At 40.6% G+C, this 26,213-nt stretch overlaps 1 protein-coding gene across 5 annotated transcripts in view; it reads left to right on the top strand.

The window, feature by feature from the left end:
- The first annotated feature begins 6,583 nt into the window (after positions 1-6,583).
- The window catches only part of RNF182 (ring finger protein 182), a 32,387-nt gene continuing 12,757 nt past the window's right edge, over positions 6,584-26,213 (top strand). For 2 of the 5 annotated variants that reach the window (XM_062618010.1, XM_062618013.1), the window contains exons 1-2: positions 6,584-7,125; positions 13,177-13,319. The gene's annotated coding sequence lies outside the window, so the exon portion shown is untranslated. Of the gene's footprint in view, positions 7,126-13,176; positions 13,320-17,942; positions 18,072-24,014; positions 24,192-25,696; positions 25,869-26,213 lie in introns of all 5 variants that reach the window. The other 3 variants (XM_062618008.1, XM_062618009.1, XM_062618011.1) reach the window with 3 other exon arrangements.

The following is a 26,213-nucleotide window of genomic DNA, read 5'->3' on the forward strand; positions in this document are numbered from 1 at the left end:
ATGGAAATCCATCCCGGCTTAAAAACCCCCAACCAAACAACAAAACATTGTATATGTAGTGCTGATGGCAAATGACTACTAAAATGCAATTGTTTTCTGCAGTTGCTTTAGCTGTGCCATTGTGTTTCATGATGTGGATGGGAAATGCAAAGGGAAACAGATATTGCTGCCATCAAATTGCTGCACAAACTCCAGCTGTGAGACAGTAATTGGTTTTTTTATGTAAGGCAAGAAAAGATGAGCATATTTTGAATCTGTTAGTAGTACAGGTTGGTCAATCCTCTTGAACAATCTCAGTCTGGTTAAACACACAAATAGCATGGGAAAACTGATGTACTGAACTGATAGCTTCAGCCTGAAGACTTGTTTGGGTGACGTAGCTTATAGGAGAGTAAGTAGGTAATAGATGTAGCAGTGCTCTGCAGTACTGGCATCATAAGTCACCATCAAATTAAAGCATGATTCAAGTTTATATGTACATAATGGCTGTGTGAGATGTAAGTAGTTTTCAGATGGGTGAACATCTTGGACTGTATGTGATCTTGTCACATTATTATCTTTTCCAAGATATATGAAGTCCCTACTTTTTTTTTGCCAGGCACACTTACTATGTTCTTGTACTGAACTCCCACTATATGAAAAAGGTGCAGCTAAAACGGGTGAATCTAGTTGATTATGAAATAAAAAAATAAAAAAATAAAATCTCCTGTCTCCGGTAAAGTTTTGGAGTTTTGTACAACAAGTGACTGCAAGGCTTGAGGTGGAAATTTCAGAAGTGGCTCATTGACTTGGAATTGTAAAATATTGAAATAATGGAATGTTCTGTCTCCAAAGTAGCTAGCTTCTGTTGGTTTTCATCTAGTAAGTTTGCATCTATTTGAAGAAACAGTAACAGTCGCATATTCAATCTACCCTGCGATTGATTTAAGGATGAACCACACAGCAGGTTACTAGCTCCCGTAGTAGAGAGATTTTCATACTGGAATCAAATGGTGCTTGACAGGACTACCTAGAGCATAGACCACACAAATACGCAACTATGCTGGTTACATGAGTGTGTCTTTAGATACCTGAGTCCCTAAAGGCCAGATCTGCAAAGAGGTTTAAAAAGAAGGATTTGCAATTTCCCAGCAACATAGTCCTAGGTGATCTATGGAAAGAAAAGCACCCAATGCTGTGCAATTGGACAGGATGTTCATACAGGCACAAGTGGATGACCGTGGCAGGGGGCCATTAGTCCATCCTGGATGAGAAAATGAATCTGCATATCAGGTGAAAAACAGTATCATCTGTTGTCACATCTTCTCCCCCTAATCACCAGCAAAAGCAGCTTCAGAAGAAGTTTCAAGAAATTCAATTATTTGCCCAAAAGGAGTTACTGTTAATGCTCCTTTCCCTGTCCCTCTGGCTTAATGACAGGCTTATGCATTGAAATATGATGGGTTTTATCCCCTTACAATGTGTTTTATACAATCTAGTCTTTTCTTTAAATTTTATCTCATGTAACAGTGAAAGCTTTCACTTTAATAGATATTTCCTTTCATCCCTTTTAAATTTGTATCTTTTTAATTCCACTGGATGAACTCTTGTTCTTAAATTACTGGGGAGGGGGGGGGAAGTGACTAGAAATGCAGAATCTTCTTTGTGCCATTCATTATTTTTATATAGCTGTATCATGTCCTTTTTTCATGCCACCCCTAAATAGGTCTAATTGTTTCAGTTTCTCCAGATACAAAATTTTCTCTCTCAGCCTTTAATCATCTGCCTGTCTCCAGATGCTCCCTGTATCTGCTATATCTATTTTGCCGTCAAGTTCCCATAACTGAACGAAGTATTCAAGGTGTAACATATAAGTGATCTGTGGGAATTATGGTATTTCCAGTCTGATTTTTTCCTTTCCCACTAGTATTTTGTTCAACACTGCTGTCTGATGGACTTTCCACAGTAATGCCAGGATCTTTTTTCTAAGCAGTTACACTCAATTAAGATCCCAGTAGGTTGTGTGAATAACACAAAATACACCATTCAGAGTTAACGCTTCCCTAGCATTAATCCCTTTGGCCCCTATGGTATTTACTTAGCTACTTAGGTTAGGCTTCTCTTCACTATTTCTCTTCTACAGTAAGCAAAATTATATAACAGTATGTGTTCTGTGTGTTGCCACATCATTTTATACCTTTCCAGAGCAATAAATTTTTAACATGCCCTTTTAACTCATGTGTTTTCTTGAGATGTCATGTTGTCACAGGAGGCCTGTAAGCATATACACTTAAGACATATATACACTGCCCCACACAGTGAGTATAAGCACAGTCAAGCATGTCTATAATCATATAGCACCACACTTCAACTTGTACGTTGCCTGTTTCTCAGCAGGCTACTTCACTTAGTAGCTGTGGTATCTCAGCATGGAACTACATAGTAAAGGGCAGGCATGGTCATGTTGAAAGTCAACCAGATAGTGGTAATCATAGAATCATAGTATGGTTTGGGTTGGAAAGGGCCTTAAAGGTTCCAGCCCCCCTGCCACAGCAGGGACACTTTCAACCAGACCAGGTTGTTTCAAGCCCCATCCAACCTGCCTTGAATACTTCCAGGGATGGGGCAACCACAGTTTCTCTGGGCAACCTGTGCCAGGGCCTCACCGCCCTCACAGTGAAGATTTTTTTTCCTAATGCCTAACCAAAATCTACCTTCTTTCAGCTTAAAGCCATTTCCTATTTTCTTGTCACTATATGCCCTTGTAAAAAGCCCCTCTCCAGCTTCTTTGTAGACCCTTTAGGTACTGCAAGACTGCTGTTTGCTTTCTGATAGCTTTGAATGCTCAACAGTACCCTCCCATCATGAATTTGGACAGGAGCCTTTATAAACCTCCGGTAAGTATTTTTTTTTATTAAATGATCAGCTGCAAGTCTGAACTTATTTATACATACTTGGTTTTTCTTATGCCAGTACCTCCTCAATGTGGTAAAAAACAACAAAAGAAAAGGTATAGAAAGGTATATAGAAAGGTATATAGAAAGGCTGGGAACCCAAGCACGTACCCCAAATACCATGGATCTGATAATGACAGTGCTCCCTCACATGCCATTCTCCCTTCAACAATCTTTTCGTGTCCCTCACCCTGAAAAAAAAAACACTTCCAGCCACTGCCACTGCTGCGGTGGCTCTACCCAGCAAGAGGTGTGTACGTGTAGCAGCTGGCAGAGCTGGGGAAGGAAAGCCTGTGTCTCTGGCATTTCAGTCCCTTTTGTGCTGCTGTAGCTTAGCCTCTGCAGGACATCCAGAAATCTCAAGCAAAGGTTTAACGTACTCATTTCAGCCAAAGGGAAAAAAAGAAAAAAAAAAAAAAAGAGGATATGGCTGAAGAAACACAATTGAAAGACAGCCCTGGGGAAAGCACAGTTTCCCTTTACAGTGTCAGAACCTAGGAGTTCATCCCCTATTTTAGCACACTCATGTTTTATTGCTTCCTTCAATTATCATTTAAATTCATTTTCAGGTTCTGAGGTCTCCAATTTACAAAAGGACCCCTAGCCTATAGACACAGAAAAATGGTTTTGCGCCATCTCCTGACAGAATTATTACCATTATTACGTTACTTAAAATTTGTATTATATCTAAAAACCCACAATCAAATTAGGCCCCACTGCATTTTCTAACACCCAAATGTGTAACTAATAGCATTCCAGGCCCTCAGGAAAGACATTTAATTTTAAGGTAAACTCTTGGGAGCAGAAATTTTTGTTCTGTGGGGAAAAGGTCCCTGCAGCCTCTAGGTTGCACCACAATCCTAATAATAATGTTAGTAATTATAACTAATATTAGTATTAAATATTGTTACTTCAATTTTACCACAGCTTATACCCCTCTTTTGTCTTAACATGATGTGCTAAGAATGTGTTTTATTCCTTCAGCTCAAGCAATCTTTATTTAATGTTTCAGTGCTGTCCTAAGGATACTTTGCTTTGCTTACAGGGAACAATAGTCCAACAGAGTAAGTGTTTGGTGGGATGAATGGTTGTTGAAGTGAAGACAAAGGGTAAAAGAGAAGGGACACCTACAAAAGCTGTTCTCCTGCTCCACACGAATGTTAATGCTCGTTCAGTGTTCCACAATGAACCCCTTCAGTACACTGAGTTACTGGAAAAAATCCTCTATGCTGAGAAAGATGCACATGTCACTGCAGAGTCAGAAGCTGGCAATGATTGTATCAGCACACAGTTTTTTAAATGTTCTTTTTTTTTTTTTTGTCACACTCCCCCAAAGAAGTGTATGTTCCCTAAAAATGCTGCCAGAAGGCATTTCAGTTGTAGATTTAAAAAGTATTATCCTTAACCCGAATTGAGAGAAACAGGAACAAAATGTCAAAACACAAAGGCAAGACGGCTTAGTGTTAAAATGTTCCAAAATGCGATGCTGACTTAATACTGTTTTGTTACTACAAGGCAAGAGTTCAGTATCTTTTTTGTTTCATTCAACTCACTTATAACTATAGCAATACTGTGACTGCAAACAGCCTGAACGTCAGCTTGGCATGTTTGCAGTTGGTGCCCTACTTTGTAAACACCATCATAAAAGTTAGGATCCAAATGACATTAAGCTCTTTAAGATTGAATACATTTCAAGCAGAATTAAAAAAACAATCAAACAACAACATCACCACCCACCCCCACAAAAAAAAAAAAAAAATAAGAAAAAGAAAAAAGCAGTAAAACACTTCACAAGCACCGGAACGGTGACCTGGCTAATGCTCTCTCCTAAAGATGCAGGTGATAAGCATCTGTAAAAATGGCTCATCTCTGTCAGTAAAATACCCTTGTAACCTTGACAGGAGGGGTAATCTAGAAGATATCTGCACAATACTAAGAGGCGTCTGATTGTGCCTGCCTGTGAGTCTTTTAACACCCAATTGACTCAATTGCACCTACTCAAAATGCTGTTCTTTACCTTTAGCCTAGAGAGGGAAACATGATTAGAAGTCCATGTGTAAAACCGCATTGAAGATTAATAGCCCCAGGAACACACAAAATACAAGTAGTACTCAGGTGCTTTGTATCAGTGAAGACTGGATAGTCTTTCCTAGCATTTTTTTAGCCCTTCTTGTGCTTCCACCTAGGAGAAAGTGCTATTAAATTCTTTTGTAAGAAAAAAGAATAGGCATCATAGCAACATCGTGTTTCTTGCTGTCAAAACAATGACCACTTCTTTTAGCGATATTAGTGTGTTTAAATTCTCCCTTCTGTAAATACAACTTAGACTAAAAAGCACCCTTACTCTTCCAAAAGGTTTTAGAATATGAATTGATTTCAAGCTTTCATCTTTTTAAAGCACTATATTTATTATGAATATTGTTACTCCATTTGATTAAAAGGATGAAAACACTCTTTTATATACAGGAAAAAAGAGAAGAATTTCTCCTATGCCATACGATCCAGCACATGGCAGATACTTCACTTCTCTAGTGTTACTCCTTCCACCTCAAAGCAAGCAAATTTGCTATAAGGTAAAACAAACAAAATTAATTTAGCTCTGCTATGCTCTGACTGGATTTATCTGTTCTTAACTGTAGAATTAGTATTTAGCATGCAAATTAAATAGATAGATACAGGGTGACCCCCTGTCTTTCATACCCAACCTTCTGTCTTCCTCATTTGTGCCATCATTGTCATTCAGCTGTGTTAGTCTGCCAGCAGTTCTGCTGTAAGAGACATTGCTTTGTGAAGAGCTCCTGAGAGGGGGGTGTCTTTCTTGTCTTTGGCAAACTCTTCCTAAAGAGTATTTTCTGCAGTGTGCCAGCAGCTCTTGGCACAGATTCACCTGCTCACAGTGACTTGCAGTGCTGATACTTAATAGTCATCCCCTGTAGCTTAGCAGTAGCTGAGCTGGATAATTGCAGCCCCTGAGTTGGCCTTGCATGTTGGGTTTCTACTGTTTGGCAAACTTGGAAGGCCAATTTAATCAATATAAGCCAGGGAAAGAGAAAAGGAGAAATCCATCTTGCACTTAGTAGAATATTTTATCAACTTTGCTACTATTGAGAGAATGTTTCAGGGAGAAAAATTAGAATAGATTCAACAAACTGATACCAGTGAGCCTTCAGTAGATGAGGAGGAAAGAAAGAAAGGACTTTCTTTTATCAGTCATGCCAAGCAGGGAGAAGCATATGAAGATGGCATGACATCCATGACATGCTGTAAGCTGTTGCTGTAGGAAAACATGCCATCCTTCAGGTTCAGGATAATGCAGGGAAGACCCTGAACCTCACCAGGGGATGTGGAACTATATCACTTTTACAAACTGAAACGCTGCTCCTAAAAAAGTTTGGTCCATGGTTTGGTTTTTTTTTGTGGCAAACAGGCTGCAAAGGTAAGTGGGCAGGAACGGGAGTTTAGATCAACCCCCTACATTTTGTGGTGTGGGTGCTTCCTGAGCCCCTGCTACCCTGGGGACCGCTCTCGGAATGGGCAAGCAAATAGCCTGGCGTGGTCTGGGGACAAGCCTCCTTGAGGAAGCGGCGGTGATGGGGCGGAGGCTGCTCAAAGCAGAGGGGCTCCATCCTCGCCCAGACAAGCAGATTGAGTCGGGAGAGGCGGGGCGCCCTTCCACCCCCTGTGGCCGGGCTGGGCGGTGCCGGGGGCTGGCTGCAGGCGGAGGAAGAGTCCAGGATATTCCTGAATGAACGTCTCCATCATCACCCCACACCTCCGCCCGGCGCCCGCCTCCCTCCCGCCACTCGCCGGTGTCGCTTCGAGGCGCAGCCAGTTTCTATAGCGACGGCGCTGATCCGCGGCTCTTCCGAGTAGTAACAAAGCCGCCCGCCCGCTGCCGCGCCGGAGCTGAAAGGGGACGAGGCTCCCTCTCCCGAAGACACCCCGCTCGCTTGCGGCGCCCGGACAGGTACGGAGCGAGGGGCTCTTTCTTCAGCGGCTGCCACCCGCCCCCTGCGCGGTCGGGCCATCGCCATGTGGCCGCGGTGCCCCAAGCCAGGCGGCGGGGCGCGGGGACCTGCCGCGGGGTGACGGCTGCGGGAGAGGCTGGGCGGCGGGCGTCGTCTGAGAGGAGGAGAAGGACGCGTCCGCGCCCGTGGCACCTGATAGGGGGGAGCGGGGAGGAGTGCCGCAGGTACGCCGGGCGGCCCCGCTCCGACTCCGCCTGGGCAGGGCCGGGGGCGCAGCGGCAGTTCAGCGCCCGGATCGCCGCGGCTTGGCGGGGTGGGCCCGGCGGGTCGCCTCCACCGTCCCGCGCCGGCGTGAATGCAGCGCTGGGAGGGGGGGGGGAACGACACGGGCGGGCTCCGCGCCCTGGGCTGCAACCGGTGGGCTTGGCTTTGCCTCTTGGCCGAGGGCATCGATTCCCTTCCGCGGTTAAGATCACCCTCGATAATAGTGGTGGTGGTGGTGGTGTTGGCTTTGCCCCCTTGGAAATTTGGGGGTTACAAAGTTTGATTTGTTTAGTTTTATAAAGTAACGTTGAATAGGGTGATAGCTTTAAAATGCGCTGCTTAGTTTAAGAAAAAAAAATCAAAAGGATTGATTGGTATTGAAGAAATTACTGCTTCTTTTTAGGAGTAAGCGTACCAAAAGGTTTTACACAAAATGAGTCTGTAGCTTTCAAAGCCAGCTTAGCTCATTCGAAGACGGAGCCACGGTAAAATTGTAGAGGTGATAAAGGCGTGCTTATCTCGGGCAACCAAGGTTAGTTAAGAATAAACCACCTTTAGCCCCTGAAATTCTCGTGTCAGAGGGTCGATGAGAAGGTCATTAGCGGGAATGAGTTGCCTGACCGATGTTTGTAGTGACTATATGAATAACATTTGAATCGTAGTGACTACAAATAACCATGCATTTCAACAGAAGTTTAAAATTCAGAGCAACTTCCCAGTGATAACAGAACTGCTGACCTTGCATGATGAGGTCCTAAGGAGCAGCCATTAAGGTTCATTGCTGAATGATTTAGGAAATAAATTAGTCGATGGGCCAAGGCAAAGTTGTACTGTGGCATGTATGCAGCCAGCAGGATGCTGTAGATGAGAATCTTCTTGGATATGAACAAGAGAAAACAGGGAAATAGGATGTGAGATGAGGAGAGTGTGGCTATCATAGTTACTGAGTGGGCGGACAAGAATCAAAATTTTAAGTAGTATGTACTGTATATATCAGATTTGATATTCAAAACACTATACATAATGTAATACCAGCATATTGGAACCCAAAGGCTAAATATTGACTGCAAGAAGTTTGAGAAGTATATAAAAATAGTGACTGTTAAATGAAAAGTGGAGCTACTGTTACCATCTAAGTAAACGCTGTGAAAATATTTTATAGTGTGGAAAGAGAAGATGCAGCTCTCTTTAGCAATCATGAATACAAGTAGCATATAAACTGTAGACAGGCTTCTCTTGCAAAAGATGTTTAACTGAAATTAAGTTTTAAATAAGGGTTAAACAATTCTGAATATAAAAGTTAAATGAGTAATATCAGCAATAGATACAATGGAATTAAGATATAGTTTGTTAAAAATAAAATCACAAATAAACAGACAAACAGAAGTGGAATTTCTTATGTATATTGATTGTAGTGGTTTGCTCAGTGTTTATAAGTGTTTGTCCTTTGCTTCTTTCAGAAGCGCCACAACAGTTGTTTTGTTGAAAAAGTTATAACCTTCTGAATGACCTCTGTTTTTCATGCAACACTGAATAGCAAGCTCTTGAGTTTATTAAATGTGTAAAAATGGGGACCTCAGATTAGTTTAGCATGATGGAAAATCACATTTCAAGACCATACTCTGGGCTATCTGAAATTGAATGCACCTAGTAGGAAATAAAAGGTCAGCTGTATATAATAAAGACCTGGGGAGTTCTATTCCCTTAGCTGTGTGGCAGGGAATGAGAAACATCAGAACTCAATATAATCTTGCCCTGAAAGCTGAAGGGATACGCAACATATTTACGTTTAACGCTTCCATGTGGTATTTCAGTCTTGAAGTTGTTCCATGTGGAACAATTGCAGACTCCACTTGATGAAGTTTATTAGGGATAAAAACAATGTATTAGTTAGTTGGGGCAGTACCAGGAAAGAACCCAATAGCCTACTATAGATAATATGTCCTGTAATAGGCTCTGACATGTGTAAGAGCTTCTAATGGTCTGAACAGTTCTAGCACTTAGATCACAGCCTCTCAGAGTGTCATTTCACACCTTTCTGATGCTCCTCAGTCCAGACTAGGTTTACAGGAAGCCTGTTCTTAAATTGTCATGAAAGTGTCCTCTATAGCTGTGCACTCTGTACAGTGACATAAGGCCACTGCAGGAGTCTGCTTGCCAGTTTTCCTCTTGCTTTAATCAGTCCGAGTTTAACGTGTTCGTCTATATACTAGGTTTGATGACTCTGTTAAACGTTTTTCTGGAGATGTGTGTGCACCTGCTGAAGCCAGTGACACTTACCACCTGCTGTCTAGAGACTGGTTTCAGTCCTTCCAGCAATGTTGCTAAGGACTATTAGGGATCCTCAGAGAGCAAAGGTTGGGAAATTCTCCTGTGGCCTTTGCACATGTTGTGTGCTGAAGCGCTTCCTATCCAATATAAACTACTGTTCTGACAATAACAGTATTGGTAGATGTGTACCTTAGAGTAGTGTAACATATGATAACTGTGACTTTCTAGTGTAAAGAAAACATTTGCAAGTGTGAGTGCTGTGGTAAACTGCAAAGAGCTCAGGCCTCCTGAAAACATACCTTAGGTTTCAAATTCATATGCAAAGATACATAAAGGAGTACAAGATACGCAGCTTTTAACCTATTACAGCTCTACAGTTGTTTAAACCCAATCTTCTGTGGTTTCATTCAGCTTGGTTTTCCTGCAGACATGATGTAGTGAAGCATTTTAGTCATAATAAGTGCCGTAAGTAAACATACCTTTCCTTTTCCTGTTATATCTTTTTCACTATTGACAGATGAGTCCAGTTTTTCAGATCTGATGGTAGCTTACAGCTGAGTTATTTTGCAATGAGAGGATGTTCATGTGCAGGCTTAACTTCAGTAGATTTCCAAATGGGCGGAAGTCTGTGGTAACTCTCCAGTCAGAAGTCTTTTATTAGCTGTCTAGACAAGATCTACACAAACATTCTGTAAAAGCTTAGATTACACAACAGCAATTTAAGTATAGTCCAGGTAGTGTGAAAACCTGAGATGCTCCAGTATCTCCACAGTATTGAGCAGAGACTTGATATTTATTAAGGCTTTACCTGTTATCTGTTGCCATTCCCAGGAAATCTAGCCTAAGTGTAACAAAGTTATTCTATGATAGACTGGGGTTCACAAGCATTTTGTAGATATGTATTGCCTTTGGAAGCATCATCTATAAAGATTACTAATGATGGTGCTGCAGTGTTCAGAAATTGGGGAATGGCTGGGGATGGACTGTCTTATCTTTCTGCTTTCCTGCCTCAAGAACTGTCCAAGTTACTGGGAGAAATGGCAGCCTGGCAGAAAGAAAGGAGTGTGATAATCTGGGTTTGAGAGCAGCCGTATGGAAACCTGAAAGAACCTGAAGGTTATGGGCCTGCAGTGAGGAACAAGGTGTGGTTTAATCTGTAGCCCATGAGAGTTACCTGGGACTGGCATGAGGAGTCAGGTTGAGATGGGACTGGGACAGACTGGTGGAGGAGACCCAGACAGGAAAATCTGTAGATATTAGGCTGTGTGCTCCCAGTGGATGGCCCCCTTAGGGGCTGCATTTTTTTGTAAGCCTTCAAGGCTTTATTGTCAATATCTGCGGCAAAAGATATTGGTCAGGAAACCCAACCTTTCAATAATTGTTTGAGGGCAGCTGGTGTTCCAGGCAGGGGAGCTCATCTTGGCAGACAGTTCATGGGAAAGAAGGAAAACTCCTGTTTCAGATGATAGATGGATAGCCAGTCTGTAAATCCCAGGCAGGAGATGTGCTCCTGTGAACAGAAAGGAAATATTCTCCTCTTGGTGACTCACAATCAGTGACCTGATCAGAGTCTGCTTGAAAAAGCATCTGACCTTGAAGCTTCTACTGTGGAATAGCTTTACGTGAAGGTATGTCTTGACCCCTGAGGAGCTGCCCTGCGGGTGTTTACAAAGAACCTGCAGAAGTCATTTGTCTCCTCATACATGATGGGGGATGTGGAGTGTCTCCACGGTAGTATTCTGTGGTGCAAACAAACCTCAAGCTGATACTGGCCTTTCACTGTTTAAACAATTCCTACAAGTAAGTAACTCTCAAAAAAGCTTGAGAAGGCTTACTAGGGCTTCTACCGCTATTGAAAATATTCGGCTTATTTAACTAGAATTTTGTAGTAACACCTTAAGCAGAAATTTTGTGTAGTATTTGAATCACCCGTTGTCCAGGTGGAGTGTTGTATAACGTGTAATGAGGGCTTTTATTTTCCTGTACCTTTTCAGTTCACTGAATTACAGTCATATGCTGTTAAAGTGCCAGCCAAATGAAAGTCAAAGAAAGAAACAGTGCTGTGTTTGGTGCTAGGTACAATGTGTGGGTTGTGGGGTCACAAATTAAACAATGAGAATAAACCAAACCATTCACTATAATCGCAAACTATCCCGCACACTCAATGAAGCTTCCTGTGGAAGAAAATTATGTGCAATTGTATGACTAAAACTGTATTGTAATACATATATTCAGTGGAAAGCTGATGTTTTGTAATGCTGTAGTACTTGGCTTTGCTTTCAGTATATTACAGACATTTTACTGCGTCCAGTAAATCAAAGAGTGCTTTTGTACCTGATGCTTTACTCCCATAATCAAGTTGCCTCTTATTCTCTGATAAACTAAACAGATTGAGCTCTTTAAAGCCTTCACTTGAAGGAGTTTTATTCAGCTCCTGAATAATTTTTTTAGTGACAATCTCACTGGTTTTGGAGAAACTGTCCAATCTCTCAAGATCCTTTATAGAATGTGACTATCAGAACTATGCAAAATATCTTTGATTTACTCTTACCAAAGCATAAATGGTACTGGTATCTGGAGCTAAAAAATAGCTATGTTTCCCTCCTCACTCATCCCATGTTGCTAAGTCCATGTTGCTAAGATCTCATATGCAGTGATTTGTCCTCTGTGATTTCTGTATGTCCCTGCTTGTTGCTGGGGGTGTTGGACTAGATGACCTTTAAAGGTCCCTTCAAACCCAAACTATTCTATTCCATTATTCTGTATCCTTTCAGATTATTTGTTTTGCACTAGACAGTTCCCTATTCTCAAGGGCTGGTTTGTTATTTCCAGGCTGTGTATCAGGTTGTATTCAGGTACATTTTGTTTCAATGAGCCTGTTTTGCCAAATAATTCTGTCCTCTTAATTATTTACTTTTCTGCCATATTTTTGTGCAATTCATATAATTTATCAGAGGTTATTTTATATTTCCCTTAAGTCCACTAGTAAAAACACTTATTAGCCTAGTGCTCAGCTCCCCCTTTAAAACATGTCTAGTTGATGATCCCTTTTGGCAGTCATTATTGGAGAAATGTGTGTACATTTTATGACTACGTGCTTCATTCAAAGTGTGACGTACTCAGTTTATGTGAATAGTCATACCTTTCTCTATAGCAATCTGATGCAATAATAATGCAACTAGAAAGCACTTTATTGTTAAAGAGAAATGCTGTTTTCTTTTGTTAATTCTTCATTTTGTTTGTATCACTGGAGCAAGGTTCTTAAGTGGAAGCACTCTGCATTTTTCAATATTCTAATGTATGTCTCCTTTCTTCTATGCCATCTCCATGGCAGACCTGGAGTTGTCTTATCCTCCCTGTAGGTCTCTGAGATAAATCCTTGATGTTTGTGCTATTAAGTTTAAGGTTGACACCTTGAATAGGGCTTGTTAAGTAAATGAAAATGAAATACAATGTTACTAGTCAGTTCTATCAAAAAAGACCAAAAGATCTGTCTAAAAGGGAGAGCACCTTCTAGCAGTATAGCTCATGTTATTCCTCACTGGCCATTAGGTGGTATTTTACACTTCAGAAGGCAGGCTTGGATGCCTACTCATTTAAAGATCATCTAACAATGAAAAAATTCATTTCTGTCCCTCTCTGTCTTTTAAAAACTAGGAGCAATGTAAAACCTGTCCTTTATACCATAAGTTTCTCTTAGCCTGAAATATTAATACCTTAAAATACCATGTCTCCCACAGGACAAATTGAACAGAGAACCTACCAACGATGAATCATCTGGTTTTGTTAGTAGTCAGACGCTTTGGTCATGGATGGATGGATGGATGGATAGATGCATGAATAGATTGAGCCCAGAGCTGTAAGCCAGCCTGGCAGCTAGTAGGTAAGTCCCTGGAAGCTCACCAAAATGTTTTCTCAAGCATCATATCTCTGTTTTACATGTTGTATTTTGCCAAATCATATCCTAGAATAGGTATCTCTGAAGACAATAGGATCACACTTAAGCATATATCTACTTTTAGTTGAACTTAAGCATGTGCATACTTGTATATGCTCAAGTAGGGATCTGAAGGAGAATGCTTTCTTGGGTGGGGAGACAGAGAAAACAGCTCTTACAAGACTTGGAGTGAGGCAGAGCTGAAAATTACTGGTGTGCAGGTGATTTAAGTATGAAGTAATAATATTGCATGGTTATGGATCCCACAAAAATCCTACATGAAGTATATTTCTAGTAAATATTACATAATAGGTCTCTTAAGAATAAATGAAACAAACTCCCTTACATGGCTATCTTGCCTGTCTATGCCACCTTTCAGGCAAGTTAAGAAAGCATTTAAACCCCTAGAATGGAGAAACATTGAGTGCAATGATGTCTCCCTGCCTTTGCCTGCTATACCTCCCAAGATAGGTTGTCCTACAGCAGTGTGCTGTGCTGGTGGGTCTGGCAACATTTGCATTATGAAGCCTCTTTTTATGAACTTAATGTAACATGTTCAAAACATCTGCATCATGCTTGTGTGGTTTTTAGGGACTGAGGATAATTTTCCATGTGTCCATCAGTGTAAATGTAAGGCTTCAGTAAGACATGCTGACATAGTCTTATTAAAATATGACTTCTCATTGACTTCGGGACAGGGAAGAGGAAAGCATGTCACAATAAAATATAGAAATAAACTTGCTGGAGTTCTTTTTGATGCAGTTTTGTTATTCAGATATGGCTATGAATAAGTTGAACAGCCTTCTGAACTAAGTTCCCTATTAAAAATTAAGTCTTCCACCTATTTTTCTGTTTCGGTAAAATTATTCATAAAAAATGTTAGTTGTGCCAGTCTTGTCATTTGTTTTCAGTTTTAATAACATCAATATGATGCTTGACTCACTCTTTGTCATGTATATAGATAGCTCCTACATTGTGTGTATTTGAAATTCTGTAGGTCTCTGGAGAGGGTAACAGCTGTAGTTCTAGTCCATGCACGAACACACGTGCACACATTTATATTTGCTACCCTCTCAAGAGAGCTATCATATTTTAAATTATGCAAATATACACACATGTATGTTTATATTTGCCAAGTAAACTAAGGGTGTAAGTTGACATCACAGATACATGTATGGAAATTGCCTACTTACACTGCTGTAAATTACTGTACAAGCAAGTTCATCCCTGTCACCTTTTCTTTGTCTGTTGCTCAAGGAAAAGAAACAAATTCACACAACATGATTAATAAAGAGCAGCTGTGGACATAATTCTATGCATGTCAAAAAAAAGAAGTATCTATCCACTAACTGTAAAATAGTAACAAACAATCCTGCTGCATATTTGATGCATCTTCCTTTTTACTGCTTCACTCTGAACCTCTTTCAGTAGCAGTGTTGTGTTGTTATGCTTAGGTTTTTAACACCTTTTTTTTTTTGCTTATGGTCTTGTCTATGCGAGTACAGAAAACCCAACCACGCTGAAACACAGATAGTTTTTTAAAAGGTATTTCAAAGCAGTATCCTAGATGATTTATTTTGCTGCTCACACACTAGCCGTGTTAGCTAAAGCACTGGTGAAGAGCAAAAAGAAGGATGAAATAATGCTATGACAAATAATAACTCCTGGGAAACAACAACAAACAATACAGTGATCAGCGCATGACTGTATTGGAAGGTAAGGTTAAAATTCACCCTATTACTTCTGGCCCAGAGCTCATTTGATGAGGTTTGAAGAATTGCATTTGTCTTGGGACGTTTGGAGTATTGACAAGGGGCAGCTTCAGTCAACATTTGCTTTGATGTTTCTATATGCATAAAATTGAAATTCAAGTGTGTATGTGTGTGTTACAATAAGGCACGTAGGTGATGGATTAGATTCATTATTTGTTATTTGAACATTAGCAGTATCTTTGATGAAAAAGATGCAATACAGCCTTTGCTGTGCAGAATTTAGGATCTAAACAGACGGAAGTGCAGCAGGTAGGGTATGTCAGAAAATTCCAGAGAAGGAGATTAATATCATTTGACATCCGTTTTGAGTCTAAATGGATTGGAATGGTTTGCTGGGATTTGTGCGGCTTCTTATTTGTTTTTCTGTGGTAGGAAAGAAGATATGGGTCTTAGGGGAAGAAACATGAATTAGGAGTGGGATTTCTGGACTGGCATGCGGATAAGAATGAATTTCTATCCTGGCAGTATGCCTGTAAAGTCCCTAACTTTGCGTAGTGTAAAATACGCTGCAATCTTTAGATCAAATTTTCTAGAGAATACACTGAGTGTGGAACACACAGATAATCAGCAGAGTCTGAAAGACTTGTAGAAAAAAATCAAACTGAAGCCATATATTGCAAGATCATATTATTCTGAAAGAAGAAACAAATCTTGGGAAAGCAGTTTCATCAGCATTCATGGGATTGAGCAGTGGCACAACTCCTGTGAAGCCTGCTCCAGAAATGACATCATGTGTCTGCCATGACATACTAGGCCGCTCAGACTGGCACACAAACACTGAGCAGCTGCCCTCCAGAAATCCAGTTGCATATCTCTAGCAAAAGAAAGACTCTAGTCAGAGATATGAATGGTTATTCAGCCATCTGCAGAAAGAAATGCAGTGTGCCAGGCAGCAAACAGCAAGCATCATACATTTACTGATGAGCAAATCTACGATGGGGAAACCACAAGGGACTGTGTTGATAGGAAATAGGCAAAAATTGGTGGTCTGTTTCATTAAACCCATGGGTTCCAGTGAGGACACTGACAAAGCTCACTTCCTGTGTACAGCTCCAGATGTCCATGAAGATCCCCACCCCCAAAATTTTTAATTCACATAAGCAAAGAAAGTCACTGCCACAGCAAAGATGGGTTTTGGTCTGCTGGAGGTCTGAGAGGAAGGTAACTAAAGCAGTAGACCTCTGCTCTGCTTCCCCACAGTGCCAGCTGCCCTGGAAAGACTGAGGTTGAATGTGGAAGTTGCATTCCTGCAGCTGCTATTAATGTTCTCAGACAGGACAGGCAAGATATGCACAGGCCACAGAAGCTTTAGGGTTTCTCTTAGTTACATTTGGAACCGGAAAGGGCCATTGTTAATGAATAGAAGAGTATAGAGACATCTTTGATCCCCTGCCTAGACTGAGTGAATTAGCTAAATGCTGAATATCTCGCATTGTGCCATCATTATTGTTCATCATTGTGACCGGCTGGAAAGAGCAAACATAACAATTATGAGGCATTGTGATAATGGCACTTTGTCTCAGCTTTAAATTGTTTAAACAAAGCTTCTCTTTTATTTAAGTGACTCCCTGATAATTCTGTTAAATCTTTCTTTTCTTCAGTCTCGAATCATCATTTAAATAGAGACATCTTGTGTCCTCTGCCCAAAGTGGGCTTACAGGCAGGGAATGTCTGTGTTGGTATATGTGTGTTGCTCTTTCTCCCCCCATCAGTATCGCTTTAGAGTACTGACTGCAGGGCACAGCTATGACTGAATATTTTTCTTGAAATGTCAGACAAGATTATCTAGCTAAATATTATTGTACATATTTGATACTTGTAGATGAAAACATTATTTTGTCCAGATTATTCAAATAAATGTATTGAGCGGCTTTTCTTCTGCATTTGCAGAAATGTGGTGTTTATTCCAGTTGAGCAACAGTCACTAGCAACAGTATTCTTTCTGATGTGGTCTTTTTTATGAGGAGATAGTAGTGCTCATTCTCAATGTGAAAACTACAATTTCAGCTCTTATCCTGAAGTATCACATATTTCTGTATTTTCCCTAATATATAGTAATGGATTTAGAAGCATGGAAGCATAATGTTTGAGGCAACACACTACCTCCTCCGTAACTCTTCCTGGAAAATGCACTGTATGTTAGACCTGCTTTTGAAAATCAGAATCATAAAAAAATATTATCCAGAGGGGTTGTAGACCTCCCATCATCACTGGGTATATCCAAAACTAAAATGGACAAGGCTCTGGGCAGCTGTAACTCCAGACCTGTCTCTAGTTCTGTTGAGAATAGCAGTGGGAACCTTGATTGGTGTGAATAGGGTTGTGTTGGTCTGGAAGCACCAAAGTAACAATGGGAGAAGGATTGCTGGAATGCGAGAATGGCTGTTGATGGCACTGAGGTTAGCAGGTCATTAAGATAACCGCACACATTTACACCACGGCTTCTCAGGGAACCCACCTAAGGAGAGAAGTCGGTAAATCCTGATGACTCACAGAGGTGGGACAAGAAGAGATTTTTTGCTGTTGGTGTCTAAAGGCAACAGAAAGTCACATCTAGCAGCAGCATGTGGTTGCCAACCTAAAAAGAAATGAGAAGTTAGGATAAGGACTGGATAGCCGGCATTCGTTGTCCACCCTGTCATTGAAAGGAATGTATCTCCAGTATGAATGCTAGATAGACTATTTGGCTACATATGCCGTGGTGCTTGTGAGTACATAGGTTAGAGTGATACCAGCACTCTTGCTCATTGAGCTGTACTAAACTATTGGTACTCAGTGTTGCAATATTGTTTTCTAGACTTTTCAGGAAATAAAGTTTGAAGCAAATGACCTCCAGAGGTTCCTTCCAATCCAAATTACTCTGTGATTTTGCCACTTGAATGCAGGAATTAGTGGATTATGTTCCATGATCTCCACTGCACAGGAGGTAAGATTAGTATAGTTTTATGGTCCTTACTTAAATCTTACATTTTTGTCTGCATTTCTTCCAACTACCCATGTCCTCACAGGTAAGGATTAAAGTTTTTTTTTTTTTGTTTTGTTATATTTTTTTTAAAAATGGATTTTAGTCACCCAAATACAAGGGAAAACAAAAACCAACCAAACCAACCAACCAAACCAAACCAAAAAAACAAACAAACAAACAAAAAAGAACAAACCAAAACAGCAAGCCACCACGCAAGCCCCCACTCTCCCCCAGGCATTTTCAGAGCATAAAAGTTAGTTTCATATTCGCAAGAGCGGTGATTTAGACTGTCTGTTAAATAATCTTGTACTTGAAAAAGTTCCATTCAGTGGATCCTTTTGATCAGAAGGCTGTAAACTTCTGAAATTCAGAGAGCTGAGATTGAATTGTCATCTCAGTTGTTGTCTGAGACAAGATCAAACACAAACAATGAGGATCATTGTGTCCACTTAAAAAAAAATACAGTGCCCATACTGAACTCCCCAGTTTGCAGACCTCATCTTGTCATGTTCTTCACTGTGCTGAGCTGATTGTATGAGGCTGGACCCACAGATAATCTCTCTCATTCCTATGTACTCTTAACATTGCTGTACATACAGAATGGAACCATGTTGCTCTAAATCATGCATGTCTGTCAGCTCCATCACAGACCAGGAGTTGTGCTTCTTGGTTTGCTTGTTGTCTGAGAAAGTACTGATTCTCCAAAAATACTAAAGGGTCTGCTAGAACCCCATCATCCACACCTTGTTCAGCCTTTAATAGAATTTCCTGTTAAAAGACAAAGTCATTTGTCATGTTTGTGGTCTGACAACTCGGGAAGTAAATATTGTGAATGCATCTCTTCCCTGCATCCCTCTTTTCCCTCCCCAGTCTTTCCTGTAGTGTTTCTTTTTGTTTGTTTTTTACTGTTTAGATGGTTTGGGGGGTTATGGTTTTTTTTTTGTTTGTTTGTTTGTTTTCTGGTGTGTTTTGTTTGTTTGTTTGAGGTTTGTTTTTTTTTTTAGTAGCTACTAACACTTCTGATTGCTCTTGGTAGTGAGAGAATTTGGTTACAGAGCAAAATAAAGCAGTTTGCTCCTGAATTCTGCTCTGGGTGGTTCTCTAAAATTTCACTGTAGCTATTTTACTTGTATTTCCAGTATCAAAATGAATTCCACATTTTCTATCTACATCCTCTCCTGCTTTATAATTCTGTTACTGTTTACCATGTTCATTCTCATCAGTGTGGTGAGCACCAGAAGTCATGTCTGATTTCTCCATTTCTTTTCATATTCAGATTAGTACCAAATTTTCCTATCATCTATTCTGGTATAAAACACAAATTTTTCCTCACCTGTCACCTCTGCCTATGCCTTAATACTCTGTTACTTTGATTCTGTAACTTGTAATACGTAATCTACTCTTTCCTAGCTGACTTGGCATTTCCATTGCTTCCCTTCCCCTTATCTAAACATCTTGTATCTTTCTTGCCTGTCTTCCTAAATCATGTAATTCTGCATCTTTGAAACTCTCTCCAAATTCACGTTGTGTATCAACTCAAACTTGGCTTTATTACATTCAAACCTTCTCCCCATGTATGTGCTTTCTGATGTGTTCCCTAGAGTGCCAATTCAGAAGCTGGTTTTCCTAAATATTCCCTCTGTCCAGTCCATACATAAAACTCTCTGAGATTCATCATAGTCACTGCTCTCTCTTTTCTCTGATTCAAAACTCTGTTCTGTAAGGATCCCAAAACTGAGGTAGCAATCTTGTAAATTGTATTCTGTGCTCAGTTACATTCATGCAGCATCAGTAAGTCAGTGGAACTCAGCTCGGTGGCTTTGCACAGGTATAACCAATAGCAAGATTCACTGCGGAGTTCTAGGAAAAGATAGTGGGCATTTACTGTGGAGGTCCATTTTTGTTCCATTTAGATCTAGTGCTTAATGATGTTGTTATTAAGGTGTCACTGCAAGATGTCTTGTAGTCTTTAAAGACATTGTAATGCATAGTGCTCTGGTTGCATTTTATGCGTAGCTAAGTTAAAATCTTACCATGTGAAATGGTTAAGGATTGTTATTGATGGTGAGGGGAATCTAAAGCTGTTTCAGAACCACTGGTGTAATAAGCCAGAGGTTCCACCTGGTATACTCAGAGAATATGAGACACATCCGAGGCTGTAATGTCTCATTTAGACATGATACCAAGTCTGTGTGAGTGTATCAAATACTTCATTCACATAATGTTCGATCAGTAAGTCCTTCAGACTTGATATCCTGCCAGTGGGGCTGCCACAATTCATGTACTCATAAACACTGTCCTTGAGATCTTGTCTGCTCCTTTCTGCACAACCCAGTGTATTAAAATAAGCCTATCTTTTTGGATATGGAACAGTATCCTGCAGTTTTTATGAATTACTAGATGCCATCATAGTTTTTTACTGATGATATTCCCTGGTTGGAGTCATGTATTGTAAAGTACAGTTGTTTCCAAGATTTAATAATGTGACAATTAAGAAAACACAACTTTTTTTCAATAACAGAGTGTCCTGGGTTCAGCAGTAGCAGTCACGTTTCTCCTTCGTGGTAGCTGGTGCAGTGCTGTGTTTTGACTTCCAGCCTGGGAACGGTGCTGGTGATGCCGATGTTTTCGGTTGTTGCTAAGTGATGTTTACCCTGACCAAGGACTCTGTGAGGCTCATGCTCTGCCAGGGAGGAGGGGAAGCCGGGAGGAAGCAGAAACGGGGCGCCTGCCAAAATAGCCAGGGAGGTATTCCATACCACAGCACGTCATGCCCGGGGTGGGGGGTAACTGGGAGTTACCCAGAAGGACATGGGCTTCCAGGTGGGACTCGTTATTTTCTCTTATCGTTGGTGGTAGTGGTGGTGATTTGTGTTGTACATTGGTTGCTGGACTGTTCTTGTCTCAACCCGAGGGAGTTGCACTCTTTTGATCCTCCTCCCTGTTCCTCTGGGAGCGGGGAAGGGGAGAGCCCCGGGGGGGGGGCTCGATTGCTCTCAGCCTGGCACCACTCACTGGGAGTGAGTGAACAAGCTGTCTGGCTAGGGTTTAAACCATGACACAGTGCCAAGTAGAAATTAAACGGTTGTTTGTGTCATTCTCCTAGTCAATTCAGTCTGACTTTTGCCTCAGCAGGGCTTGCACAGTTAAGAGCTAAATAAATGGGCCGGTAACAAGCTGTAGAAATTTCACAAAGGATTTTGTTCTATGAAACAGTAACCAAGACAAGTGGAGACCGGTGATGAATAGTGTTCCTCAGGGGTTGGTATAGGGACTGGCGTTGTGTAACATCTTTGTTGGTACCATGGTCAGTGGGATCAGATGCATCCTCAGCAAGTTTGCTGACGACATCAAGCTGTGTAGTGTAGTTGACATGCTCGAGGGAAGGGATGCTATCCAAAAGGATGATATCCAAAAAGCCTTCACAGGCTTGAGAGTTGTTGGTTGACAGCCAACGTTGGAACTAGGTGATCTTAAGGTCCTTTCCAACCCTAACTCTTTTGTACTTCTATGAGTCAATGACAAGAAGGTCAGCATGAGCTGGTAGGGTGCACTTGCAGCCAGAAAAGCCAGCCATATCCTGGGCTGCATCCAAAGGAGCATGCCCAGCAGGTTAAGAGAGGTGATCATTCCCCTCTTCTCCACTCTTGTGAGATGCCACCTTCAGTACTGCATCCAGCTCTGGGGCCCCCAGCACAAGAAGGACGTGCACCTTTTGCAGTGAGTTCAGAGGAGGATCACAAAGATTATCAGAGGGCTGGTGCACCTCTCCTGTGGAAACAGGCTGAGAGAGCTGGCCTTGTTCAGCCTGGAGAAGAGAAAGCTCAGGGGACACCTTATAACAGCTTTCCAGCACCTAAAGGGGCCCTACAGGAAAGCTGGAGAGGAACTTTTTACAAGGGCATGTAGTGGCAGGACGAGGGGGAATGGCTTTAAACTGAAAGAGGGGAGATTTAGATTAGATATTAGGAAGAAATTCTCTACTGTGAGGATGGTGAGTCACTGGAACAGGTTGCCTGCCCATAGAAGCCGTGGCTGCCCCATCCTTGAAAGTTCAAGGCCAGGTTGGATGGGGCTCTGAGCAACCTGTGGAAAGGGGGGTGTTAGAACTAGATGATCTTTAAGGTCCCTTCCAGCCCAAATCATTCTATGATTCTATGAAAAACATACAGTATTCTTCTAGTACTTAATTCTATCAGCTTTCTTTCTGTTACCCCAATAAATAGGAATTTTGCCTGAGAAAGGCCTGCACATATATCCTAACAAAATATTTGCATCCAAGAATTAATATTTACTATCATTTTCCAAGCTAACCTTGGTGAGTAAATTTGATGAACAAATCCCTTAAGTTTTTCTTAACACATCTTTAGAACTACAGGCTACCATATGGAAAGCAACAGGAAGAAGGCAATTTTTCCAAAAGAAAGGGCTTTTTTTTAACAAAAGCCTATGTGATTTGCTCACATTATATTGTCAAGTGTTGCATCTCTTTTAGTTGAATCACTCTTGATTTACACAAGAGGATCTAGCTTACAGTATTTTGTTGAATGAATTATCAATATGCCCTGTTGCTGTTCTGCTAATCAAAAGGCTTTTAACCACGCTGGCCTAAAAGTAAAGAATACCTTTATTGCTGTACTATATAATAAATTGCATCACTGAAAACGCTGTACAGAGCTTTTAATTTTGTGCATTTGAGTGGGATCATTGAAAGCTAAAGGTTTAGGCATAGGTGGCATGATACCACCTTTTGCTGTAGAAATAGAGTGACTCATCAATAAGGGCAAAATCGCCACTAAGACTGGCTGAAGTAAGTCAGAAATTTCACTCTGTATCATTTGGTCAAAAGAATTTCACCAAGCGGCAGGCATGTTCTGGCAGTCCTTTCTCGGATGCCCTTATTCGGTCCAGTAGGACTACACAGATAGCTCTCATTTATCTGAATACATGCACTGCATTTGTTACAAGAAAGCAGCTTTGTCATCAACAATGAACCTTAGGTGTGTATTTAGAATTTGTTTGTTTGTTTAAAGCAATAACTGTTAGTATATTCAACTAATCTGCAATCTGGAAACTTTTGTTTGAATTCCGTGCTTATAGTTTGCTCATTTGACTTGATCTGATATATAAAACTGGCCTTAGCTGTGTGATGTGTGGCTGGCTTTTTGCAGCGGTCACTCGGTCTGGTGAATATGCTTAACATAAAATTCACTGTTGGTGTAGCTGTTTCTCCCTCAGTCCACCTTTGTCTTATGATCTGTTCATATAGCGGTGTTCTGTGGTGGGCATTCAGAAACAGGAGTCTCTCAGGGAAAAGGCATGAAAGTTAAAGTTTTCCAAGCTTGCTACTGCAAGCCTTTTTGCTTCAAACGCACAAGATGTTAATGTGCATGACAAAACTTGAGATGGCATCTGTAAGGAGGAGCACAGCCAGACATGATGTGAACAGCAACATTTGTGTAAAGTTTTGAGTAAGTGGAGATGAAAGTCTCCATTTTCCATGGTTACTGATCCTCTGAGATACCCTTTTCAAACTGAGACGTATCTAAGTTTGGAAACTCTGAGAATGAAAGGTAAAACTTTTTCTGTCTTCTAGAATATCTCCTATCACATTTCAGAATGCAGTCTTCTGTAGCTTAACACCCAGCACAGTGACAGCTTACAGATAAGCAATATATATTGGCACGGGTTGAAGACAAACCTCAGCATATTAGCATAGGATGATGAAGTGGGATGAAGTTTGGCTGAATCTTCTACAAACCAGATTAACTTAGCTCATCCTGAACTACATGTTCCAGTACCAGATCTGGCTCATTTACTATCAACACTGCACTGCAGTTTGAAGTTAGATGTGCTTGCTGTTGCAAAATATATTCACCACAGTTAATGGGAAATGCCTTTCAGGGTGGTTTTTCTTAGGGTGCACTTTCTGAGAGTCTTCCAGAAGCAGAGAAGGATAAATATGGCTCAGAAGTCCTCAAGTAATACTGTAATCATTTGACTCTAGAGGAGACACTAGAACTGGATTTTATTCAATTTCACAGAGCTCCTTCTGTCAAGAAGCCAAGCCTAAGGAAAAAGGTATATTTTAACTTGCTGCAAATTATGGGTCTGTGTTTGCAGAGATGTGAAAAAGTCAGATTCACAGTGGATGCAATGCTGCCTTTTGCACTGATTATTAATGCAGTACTTGTAATTTTATAAACTGTGGTCTAGTAGGCTAACAAACAGCAGTACACTCTACCTATACTTCATTCATGGAGCTTTCCATGCAAAAGTAACAGCATAAATAAAATCTAATGCTTCTTAGGTTCCAAATAAATACTATGTTTCTACAGGTGGGGGTTTGTTGTTTTTTGTTTTTTCATAGATCACCTGTTCTTTGCAAATTGTATGCATTCAGCACACTGGAAATGAAGACATAGTGGAATATGTGCTGTCCACTCATGTCTAGTAAATAAAGTCACTTGCACATCTCTCTAATTTTTTGAAACAGAGGCTTACGTAGTAGAACATTCAGAAACCTCCTATTCACTTGCTTAAGTAAAAGCAGAGGAGATTCCTTATTTAAAATACTTAAGAGAAAACTGTTGTTCAGAACATCTGGTATTTTAAGATGCTCTGGGTTATGTTTCTGTTCTATCAAGAAGTATTAGTAGAAGGCAAAAATTGTTTTTCATTTCCTGCTTTATTCTATAAGCTTCATCCAAGCTGCTCATTTGTGATACTGTCTAGAAAACCTGTTGTCCTTTGGAATACTTACTGAAAAGCTGATGTGTTGATTTTTATATTACATTAAATGAAATTCAGAACTTGCTGGTGTTACATTTTCTAGTTTTTCTAGCCTTTTATTGTGTGTTGCAAAACACTTTAACTGAAATCTGCATTCATTATTACCAGTTAAGAAAATACCAATACCTGGTTTCAGTTACTAATTTGCACTAAACCAGGTAAATAGGCAAGTGTAGTAACTCTCTATGGACCTATGTATTGCTTTTTAATCCTTTAGAATTCCATTTTATGTTCTTTCTTTATGTTTCGTGGTGATTGTTTTTTCCTTTCTTTCTAATTAGTTTAATATACAAGTTGTGTTTCTGAATATGCCTTGATTACTTCAAAAGTTTCTGAAGCAATGCTTTCCTCTCTTGGATTTTGTATTTTGAATATGCTCAACTGGCACACTTGAAACATTTTGGTTTAGTTTAACCCTTCAGTTGTTGTGGTTACAAATGGCATCAAAATGCTGTAGCTCCACACAAAGCAAAGACAATCTCATACCCTCCACTGAGTTTGTAAGACTTCACCAGCGTAACTCTTTTGGATGATGGAAAATTTGGAAAATCGAGGTTGTCCTTGTCCCAAAATAGAAACAGGCAACTCTTGCTGAAACACATTTTCTAACTGTGCAGATTTTCCAATTTTTTGCAGGTTCATATTGATCAGATTTAGACTTGATTGGATTAGCTGCTGTTGTGGGAGAATATTTCCATCAGAAACACTTGTGAGGAAGATACACTGCATTTTGAACTGGATTTTGATACACGTTATGGGCAAATTGACTGCTTTTTCCTGCTCTTCTTATCCAGTCTGAAGGGTGCTTCAGGCCTGAACATGCGCCCAGAAGTAGCACTAGTCTCGGGGCAACCTCTAGTGACCATTGTGCCTTCAGAAATACCCGGAGGATATAATATTTTAGCTCAGCAGCAGCAGATTCCTGTGTACTTTAGGAATGATGTAGGATGGGATGACATATACATAGTAAGTAGAGCCAATTTTTTTCTGCCCACTGAGGAAAATTTGACTTGAAGTTTGAGGTCTGGTGAGGGTTCGCACTTCAAACCTTAACTCTCAGGGGGACATTGAGACTACCATTGGAGAGGATTGTTCTTGGGAGAGCAATCGTACCAGTGTGGTTTCTTACAGAATGTAGTCTCTATATTGCTGTATACAGCATCTCAGCCCATGAAGGTTCTGTCCTTAGCTTGAAATACTCCATCCAGTAGTACTTAAGCTCTTTCTCTGACAGTTCATAATGCGTAAAAAAAAATATGCCACATTTCACTGCTAAATAGCTTGTTAAAAGCAGAGCAGTTCATATCTGTC

The sequence above is a fragment of the Pezoporus occidentalis genome, unplaced genomic scaffold (assembly GCF_034315485.1).
Source record: "Pezoporus occidentalis ecotype Australia unplaced genomic scaffold, CSIRO_AGI_Poc_V1 ctg2, whole genome shotgun sequence".
Taxonomy (NCBI): Eukaryota; Metazoa; Chordata; class Aves; order Psittaciformes; family Psittacidae; genus Pezoporus; species Pezoporus occidentalis.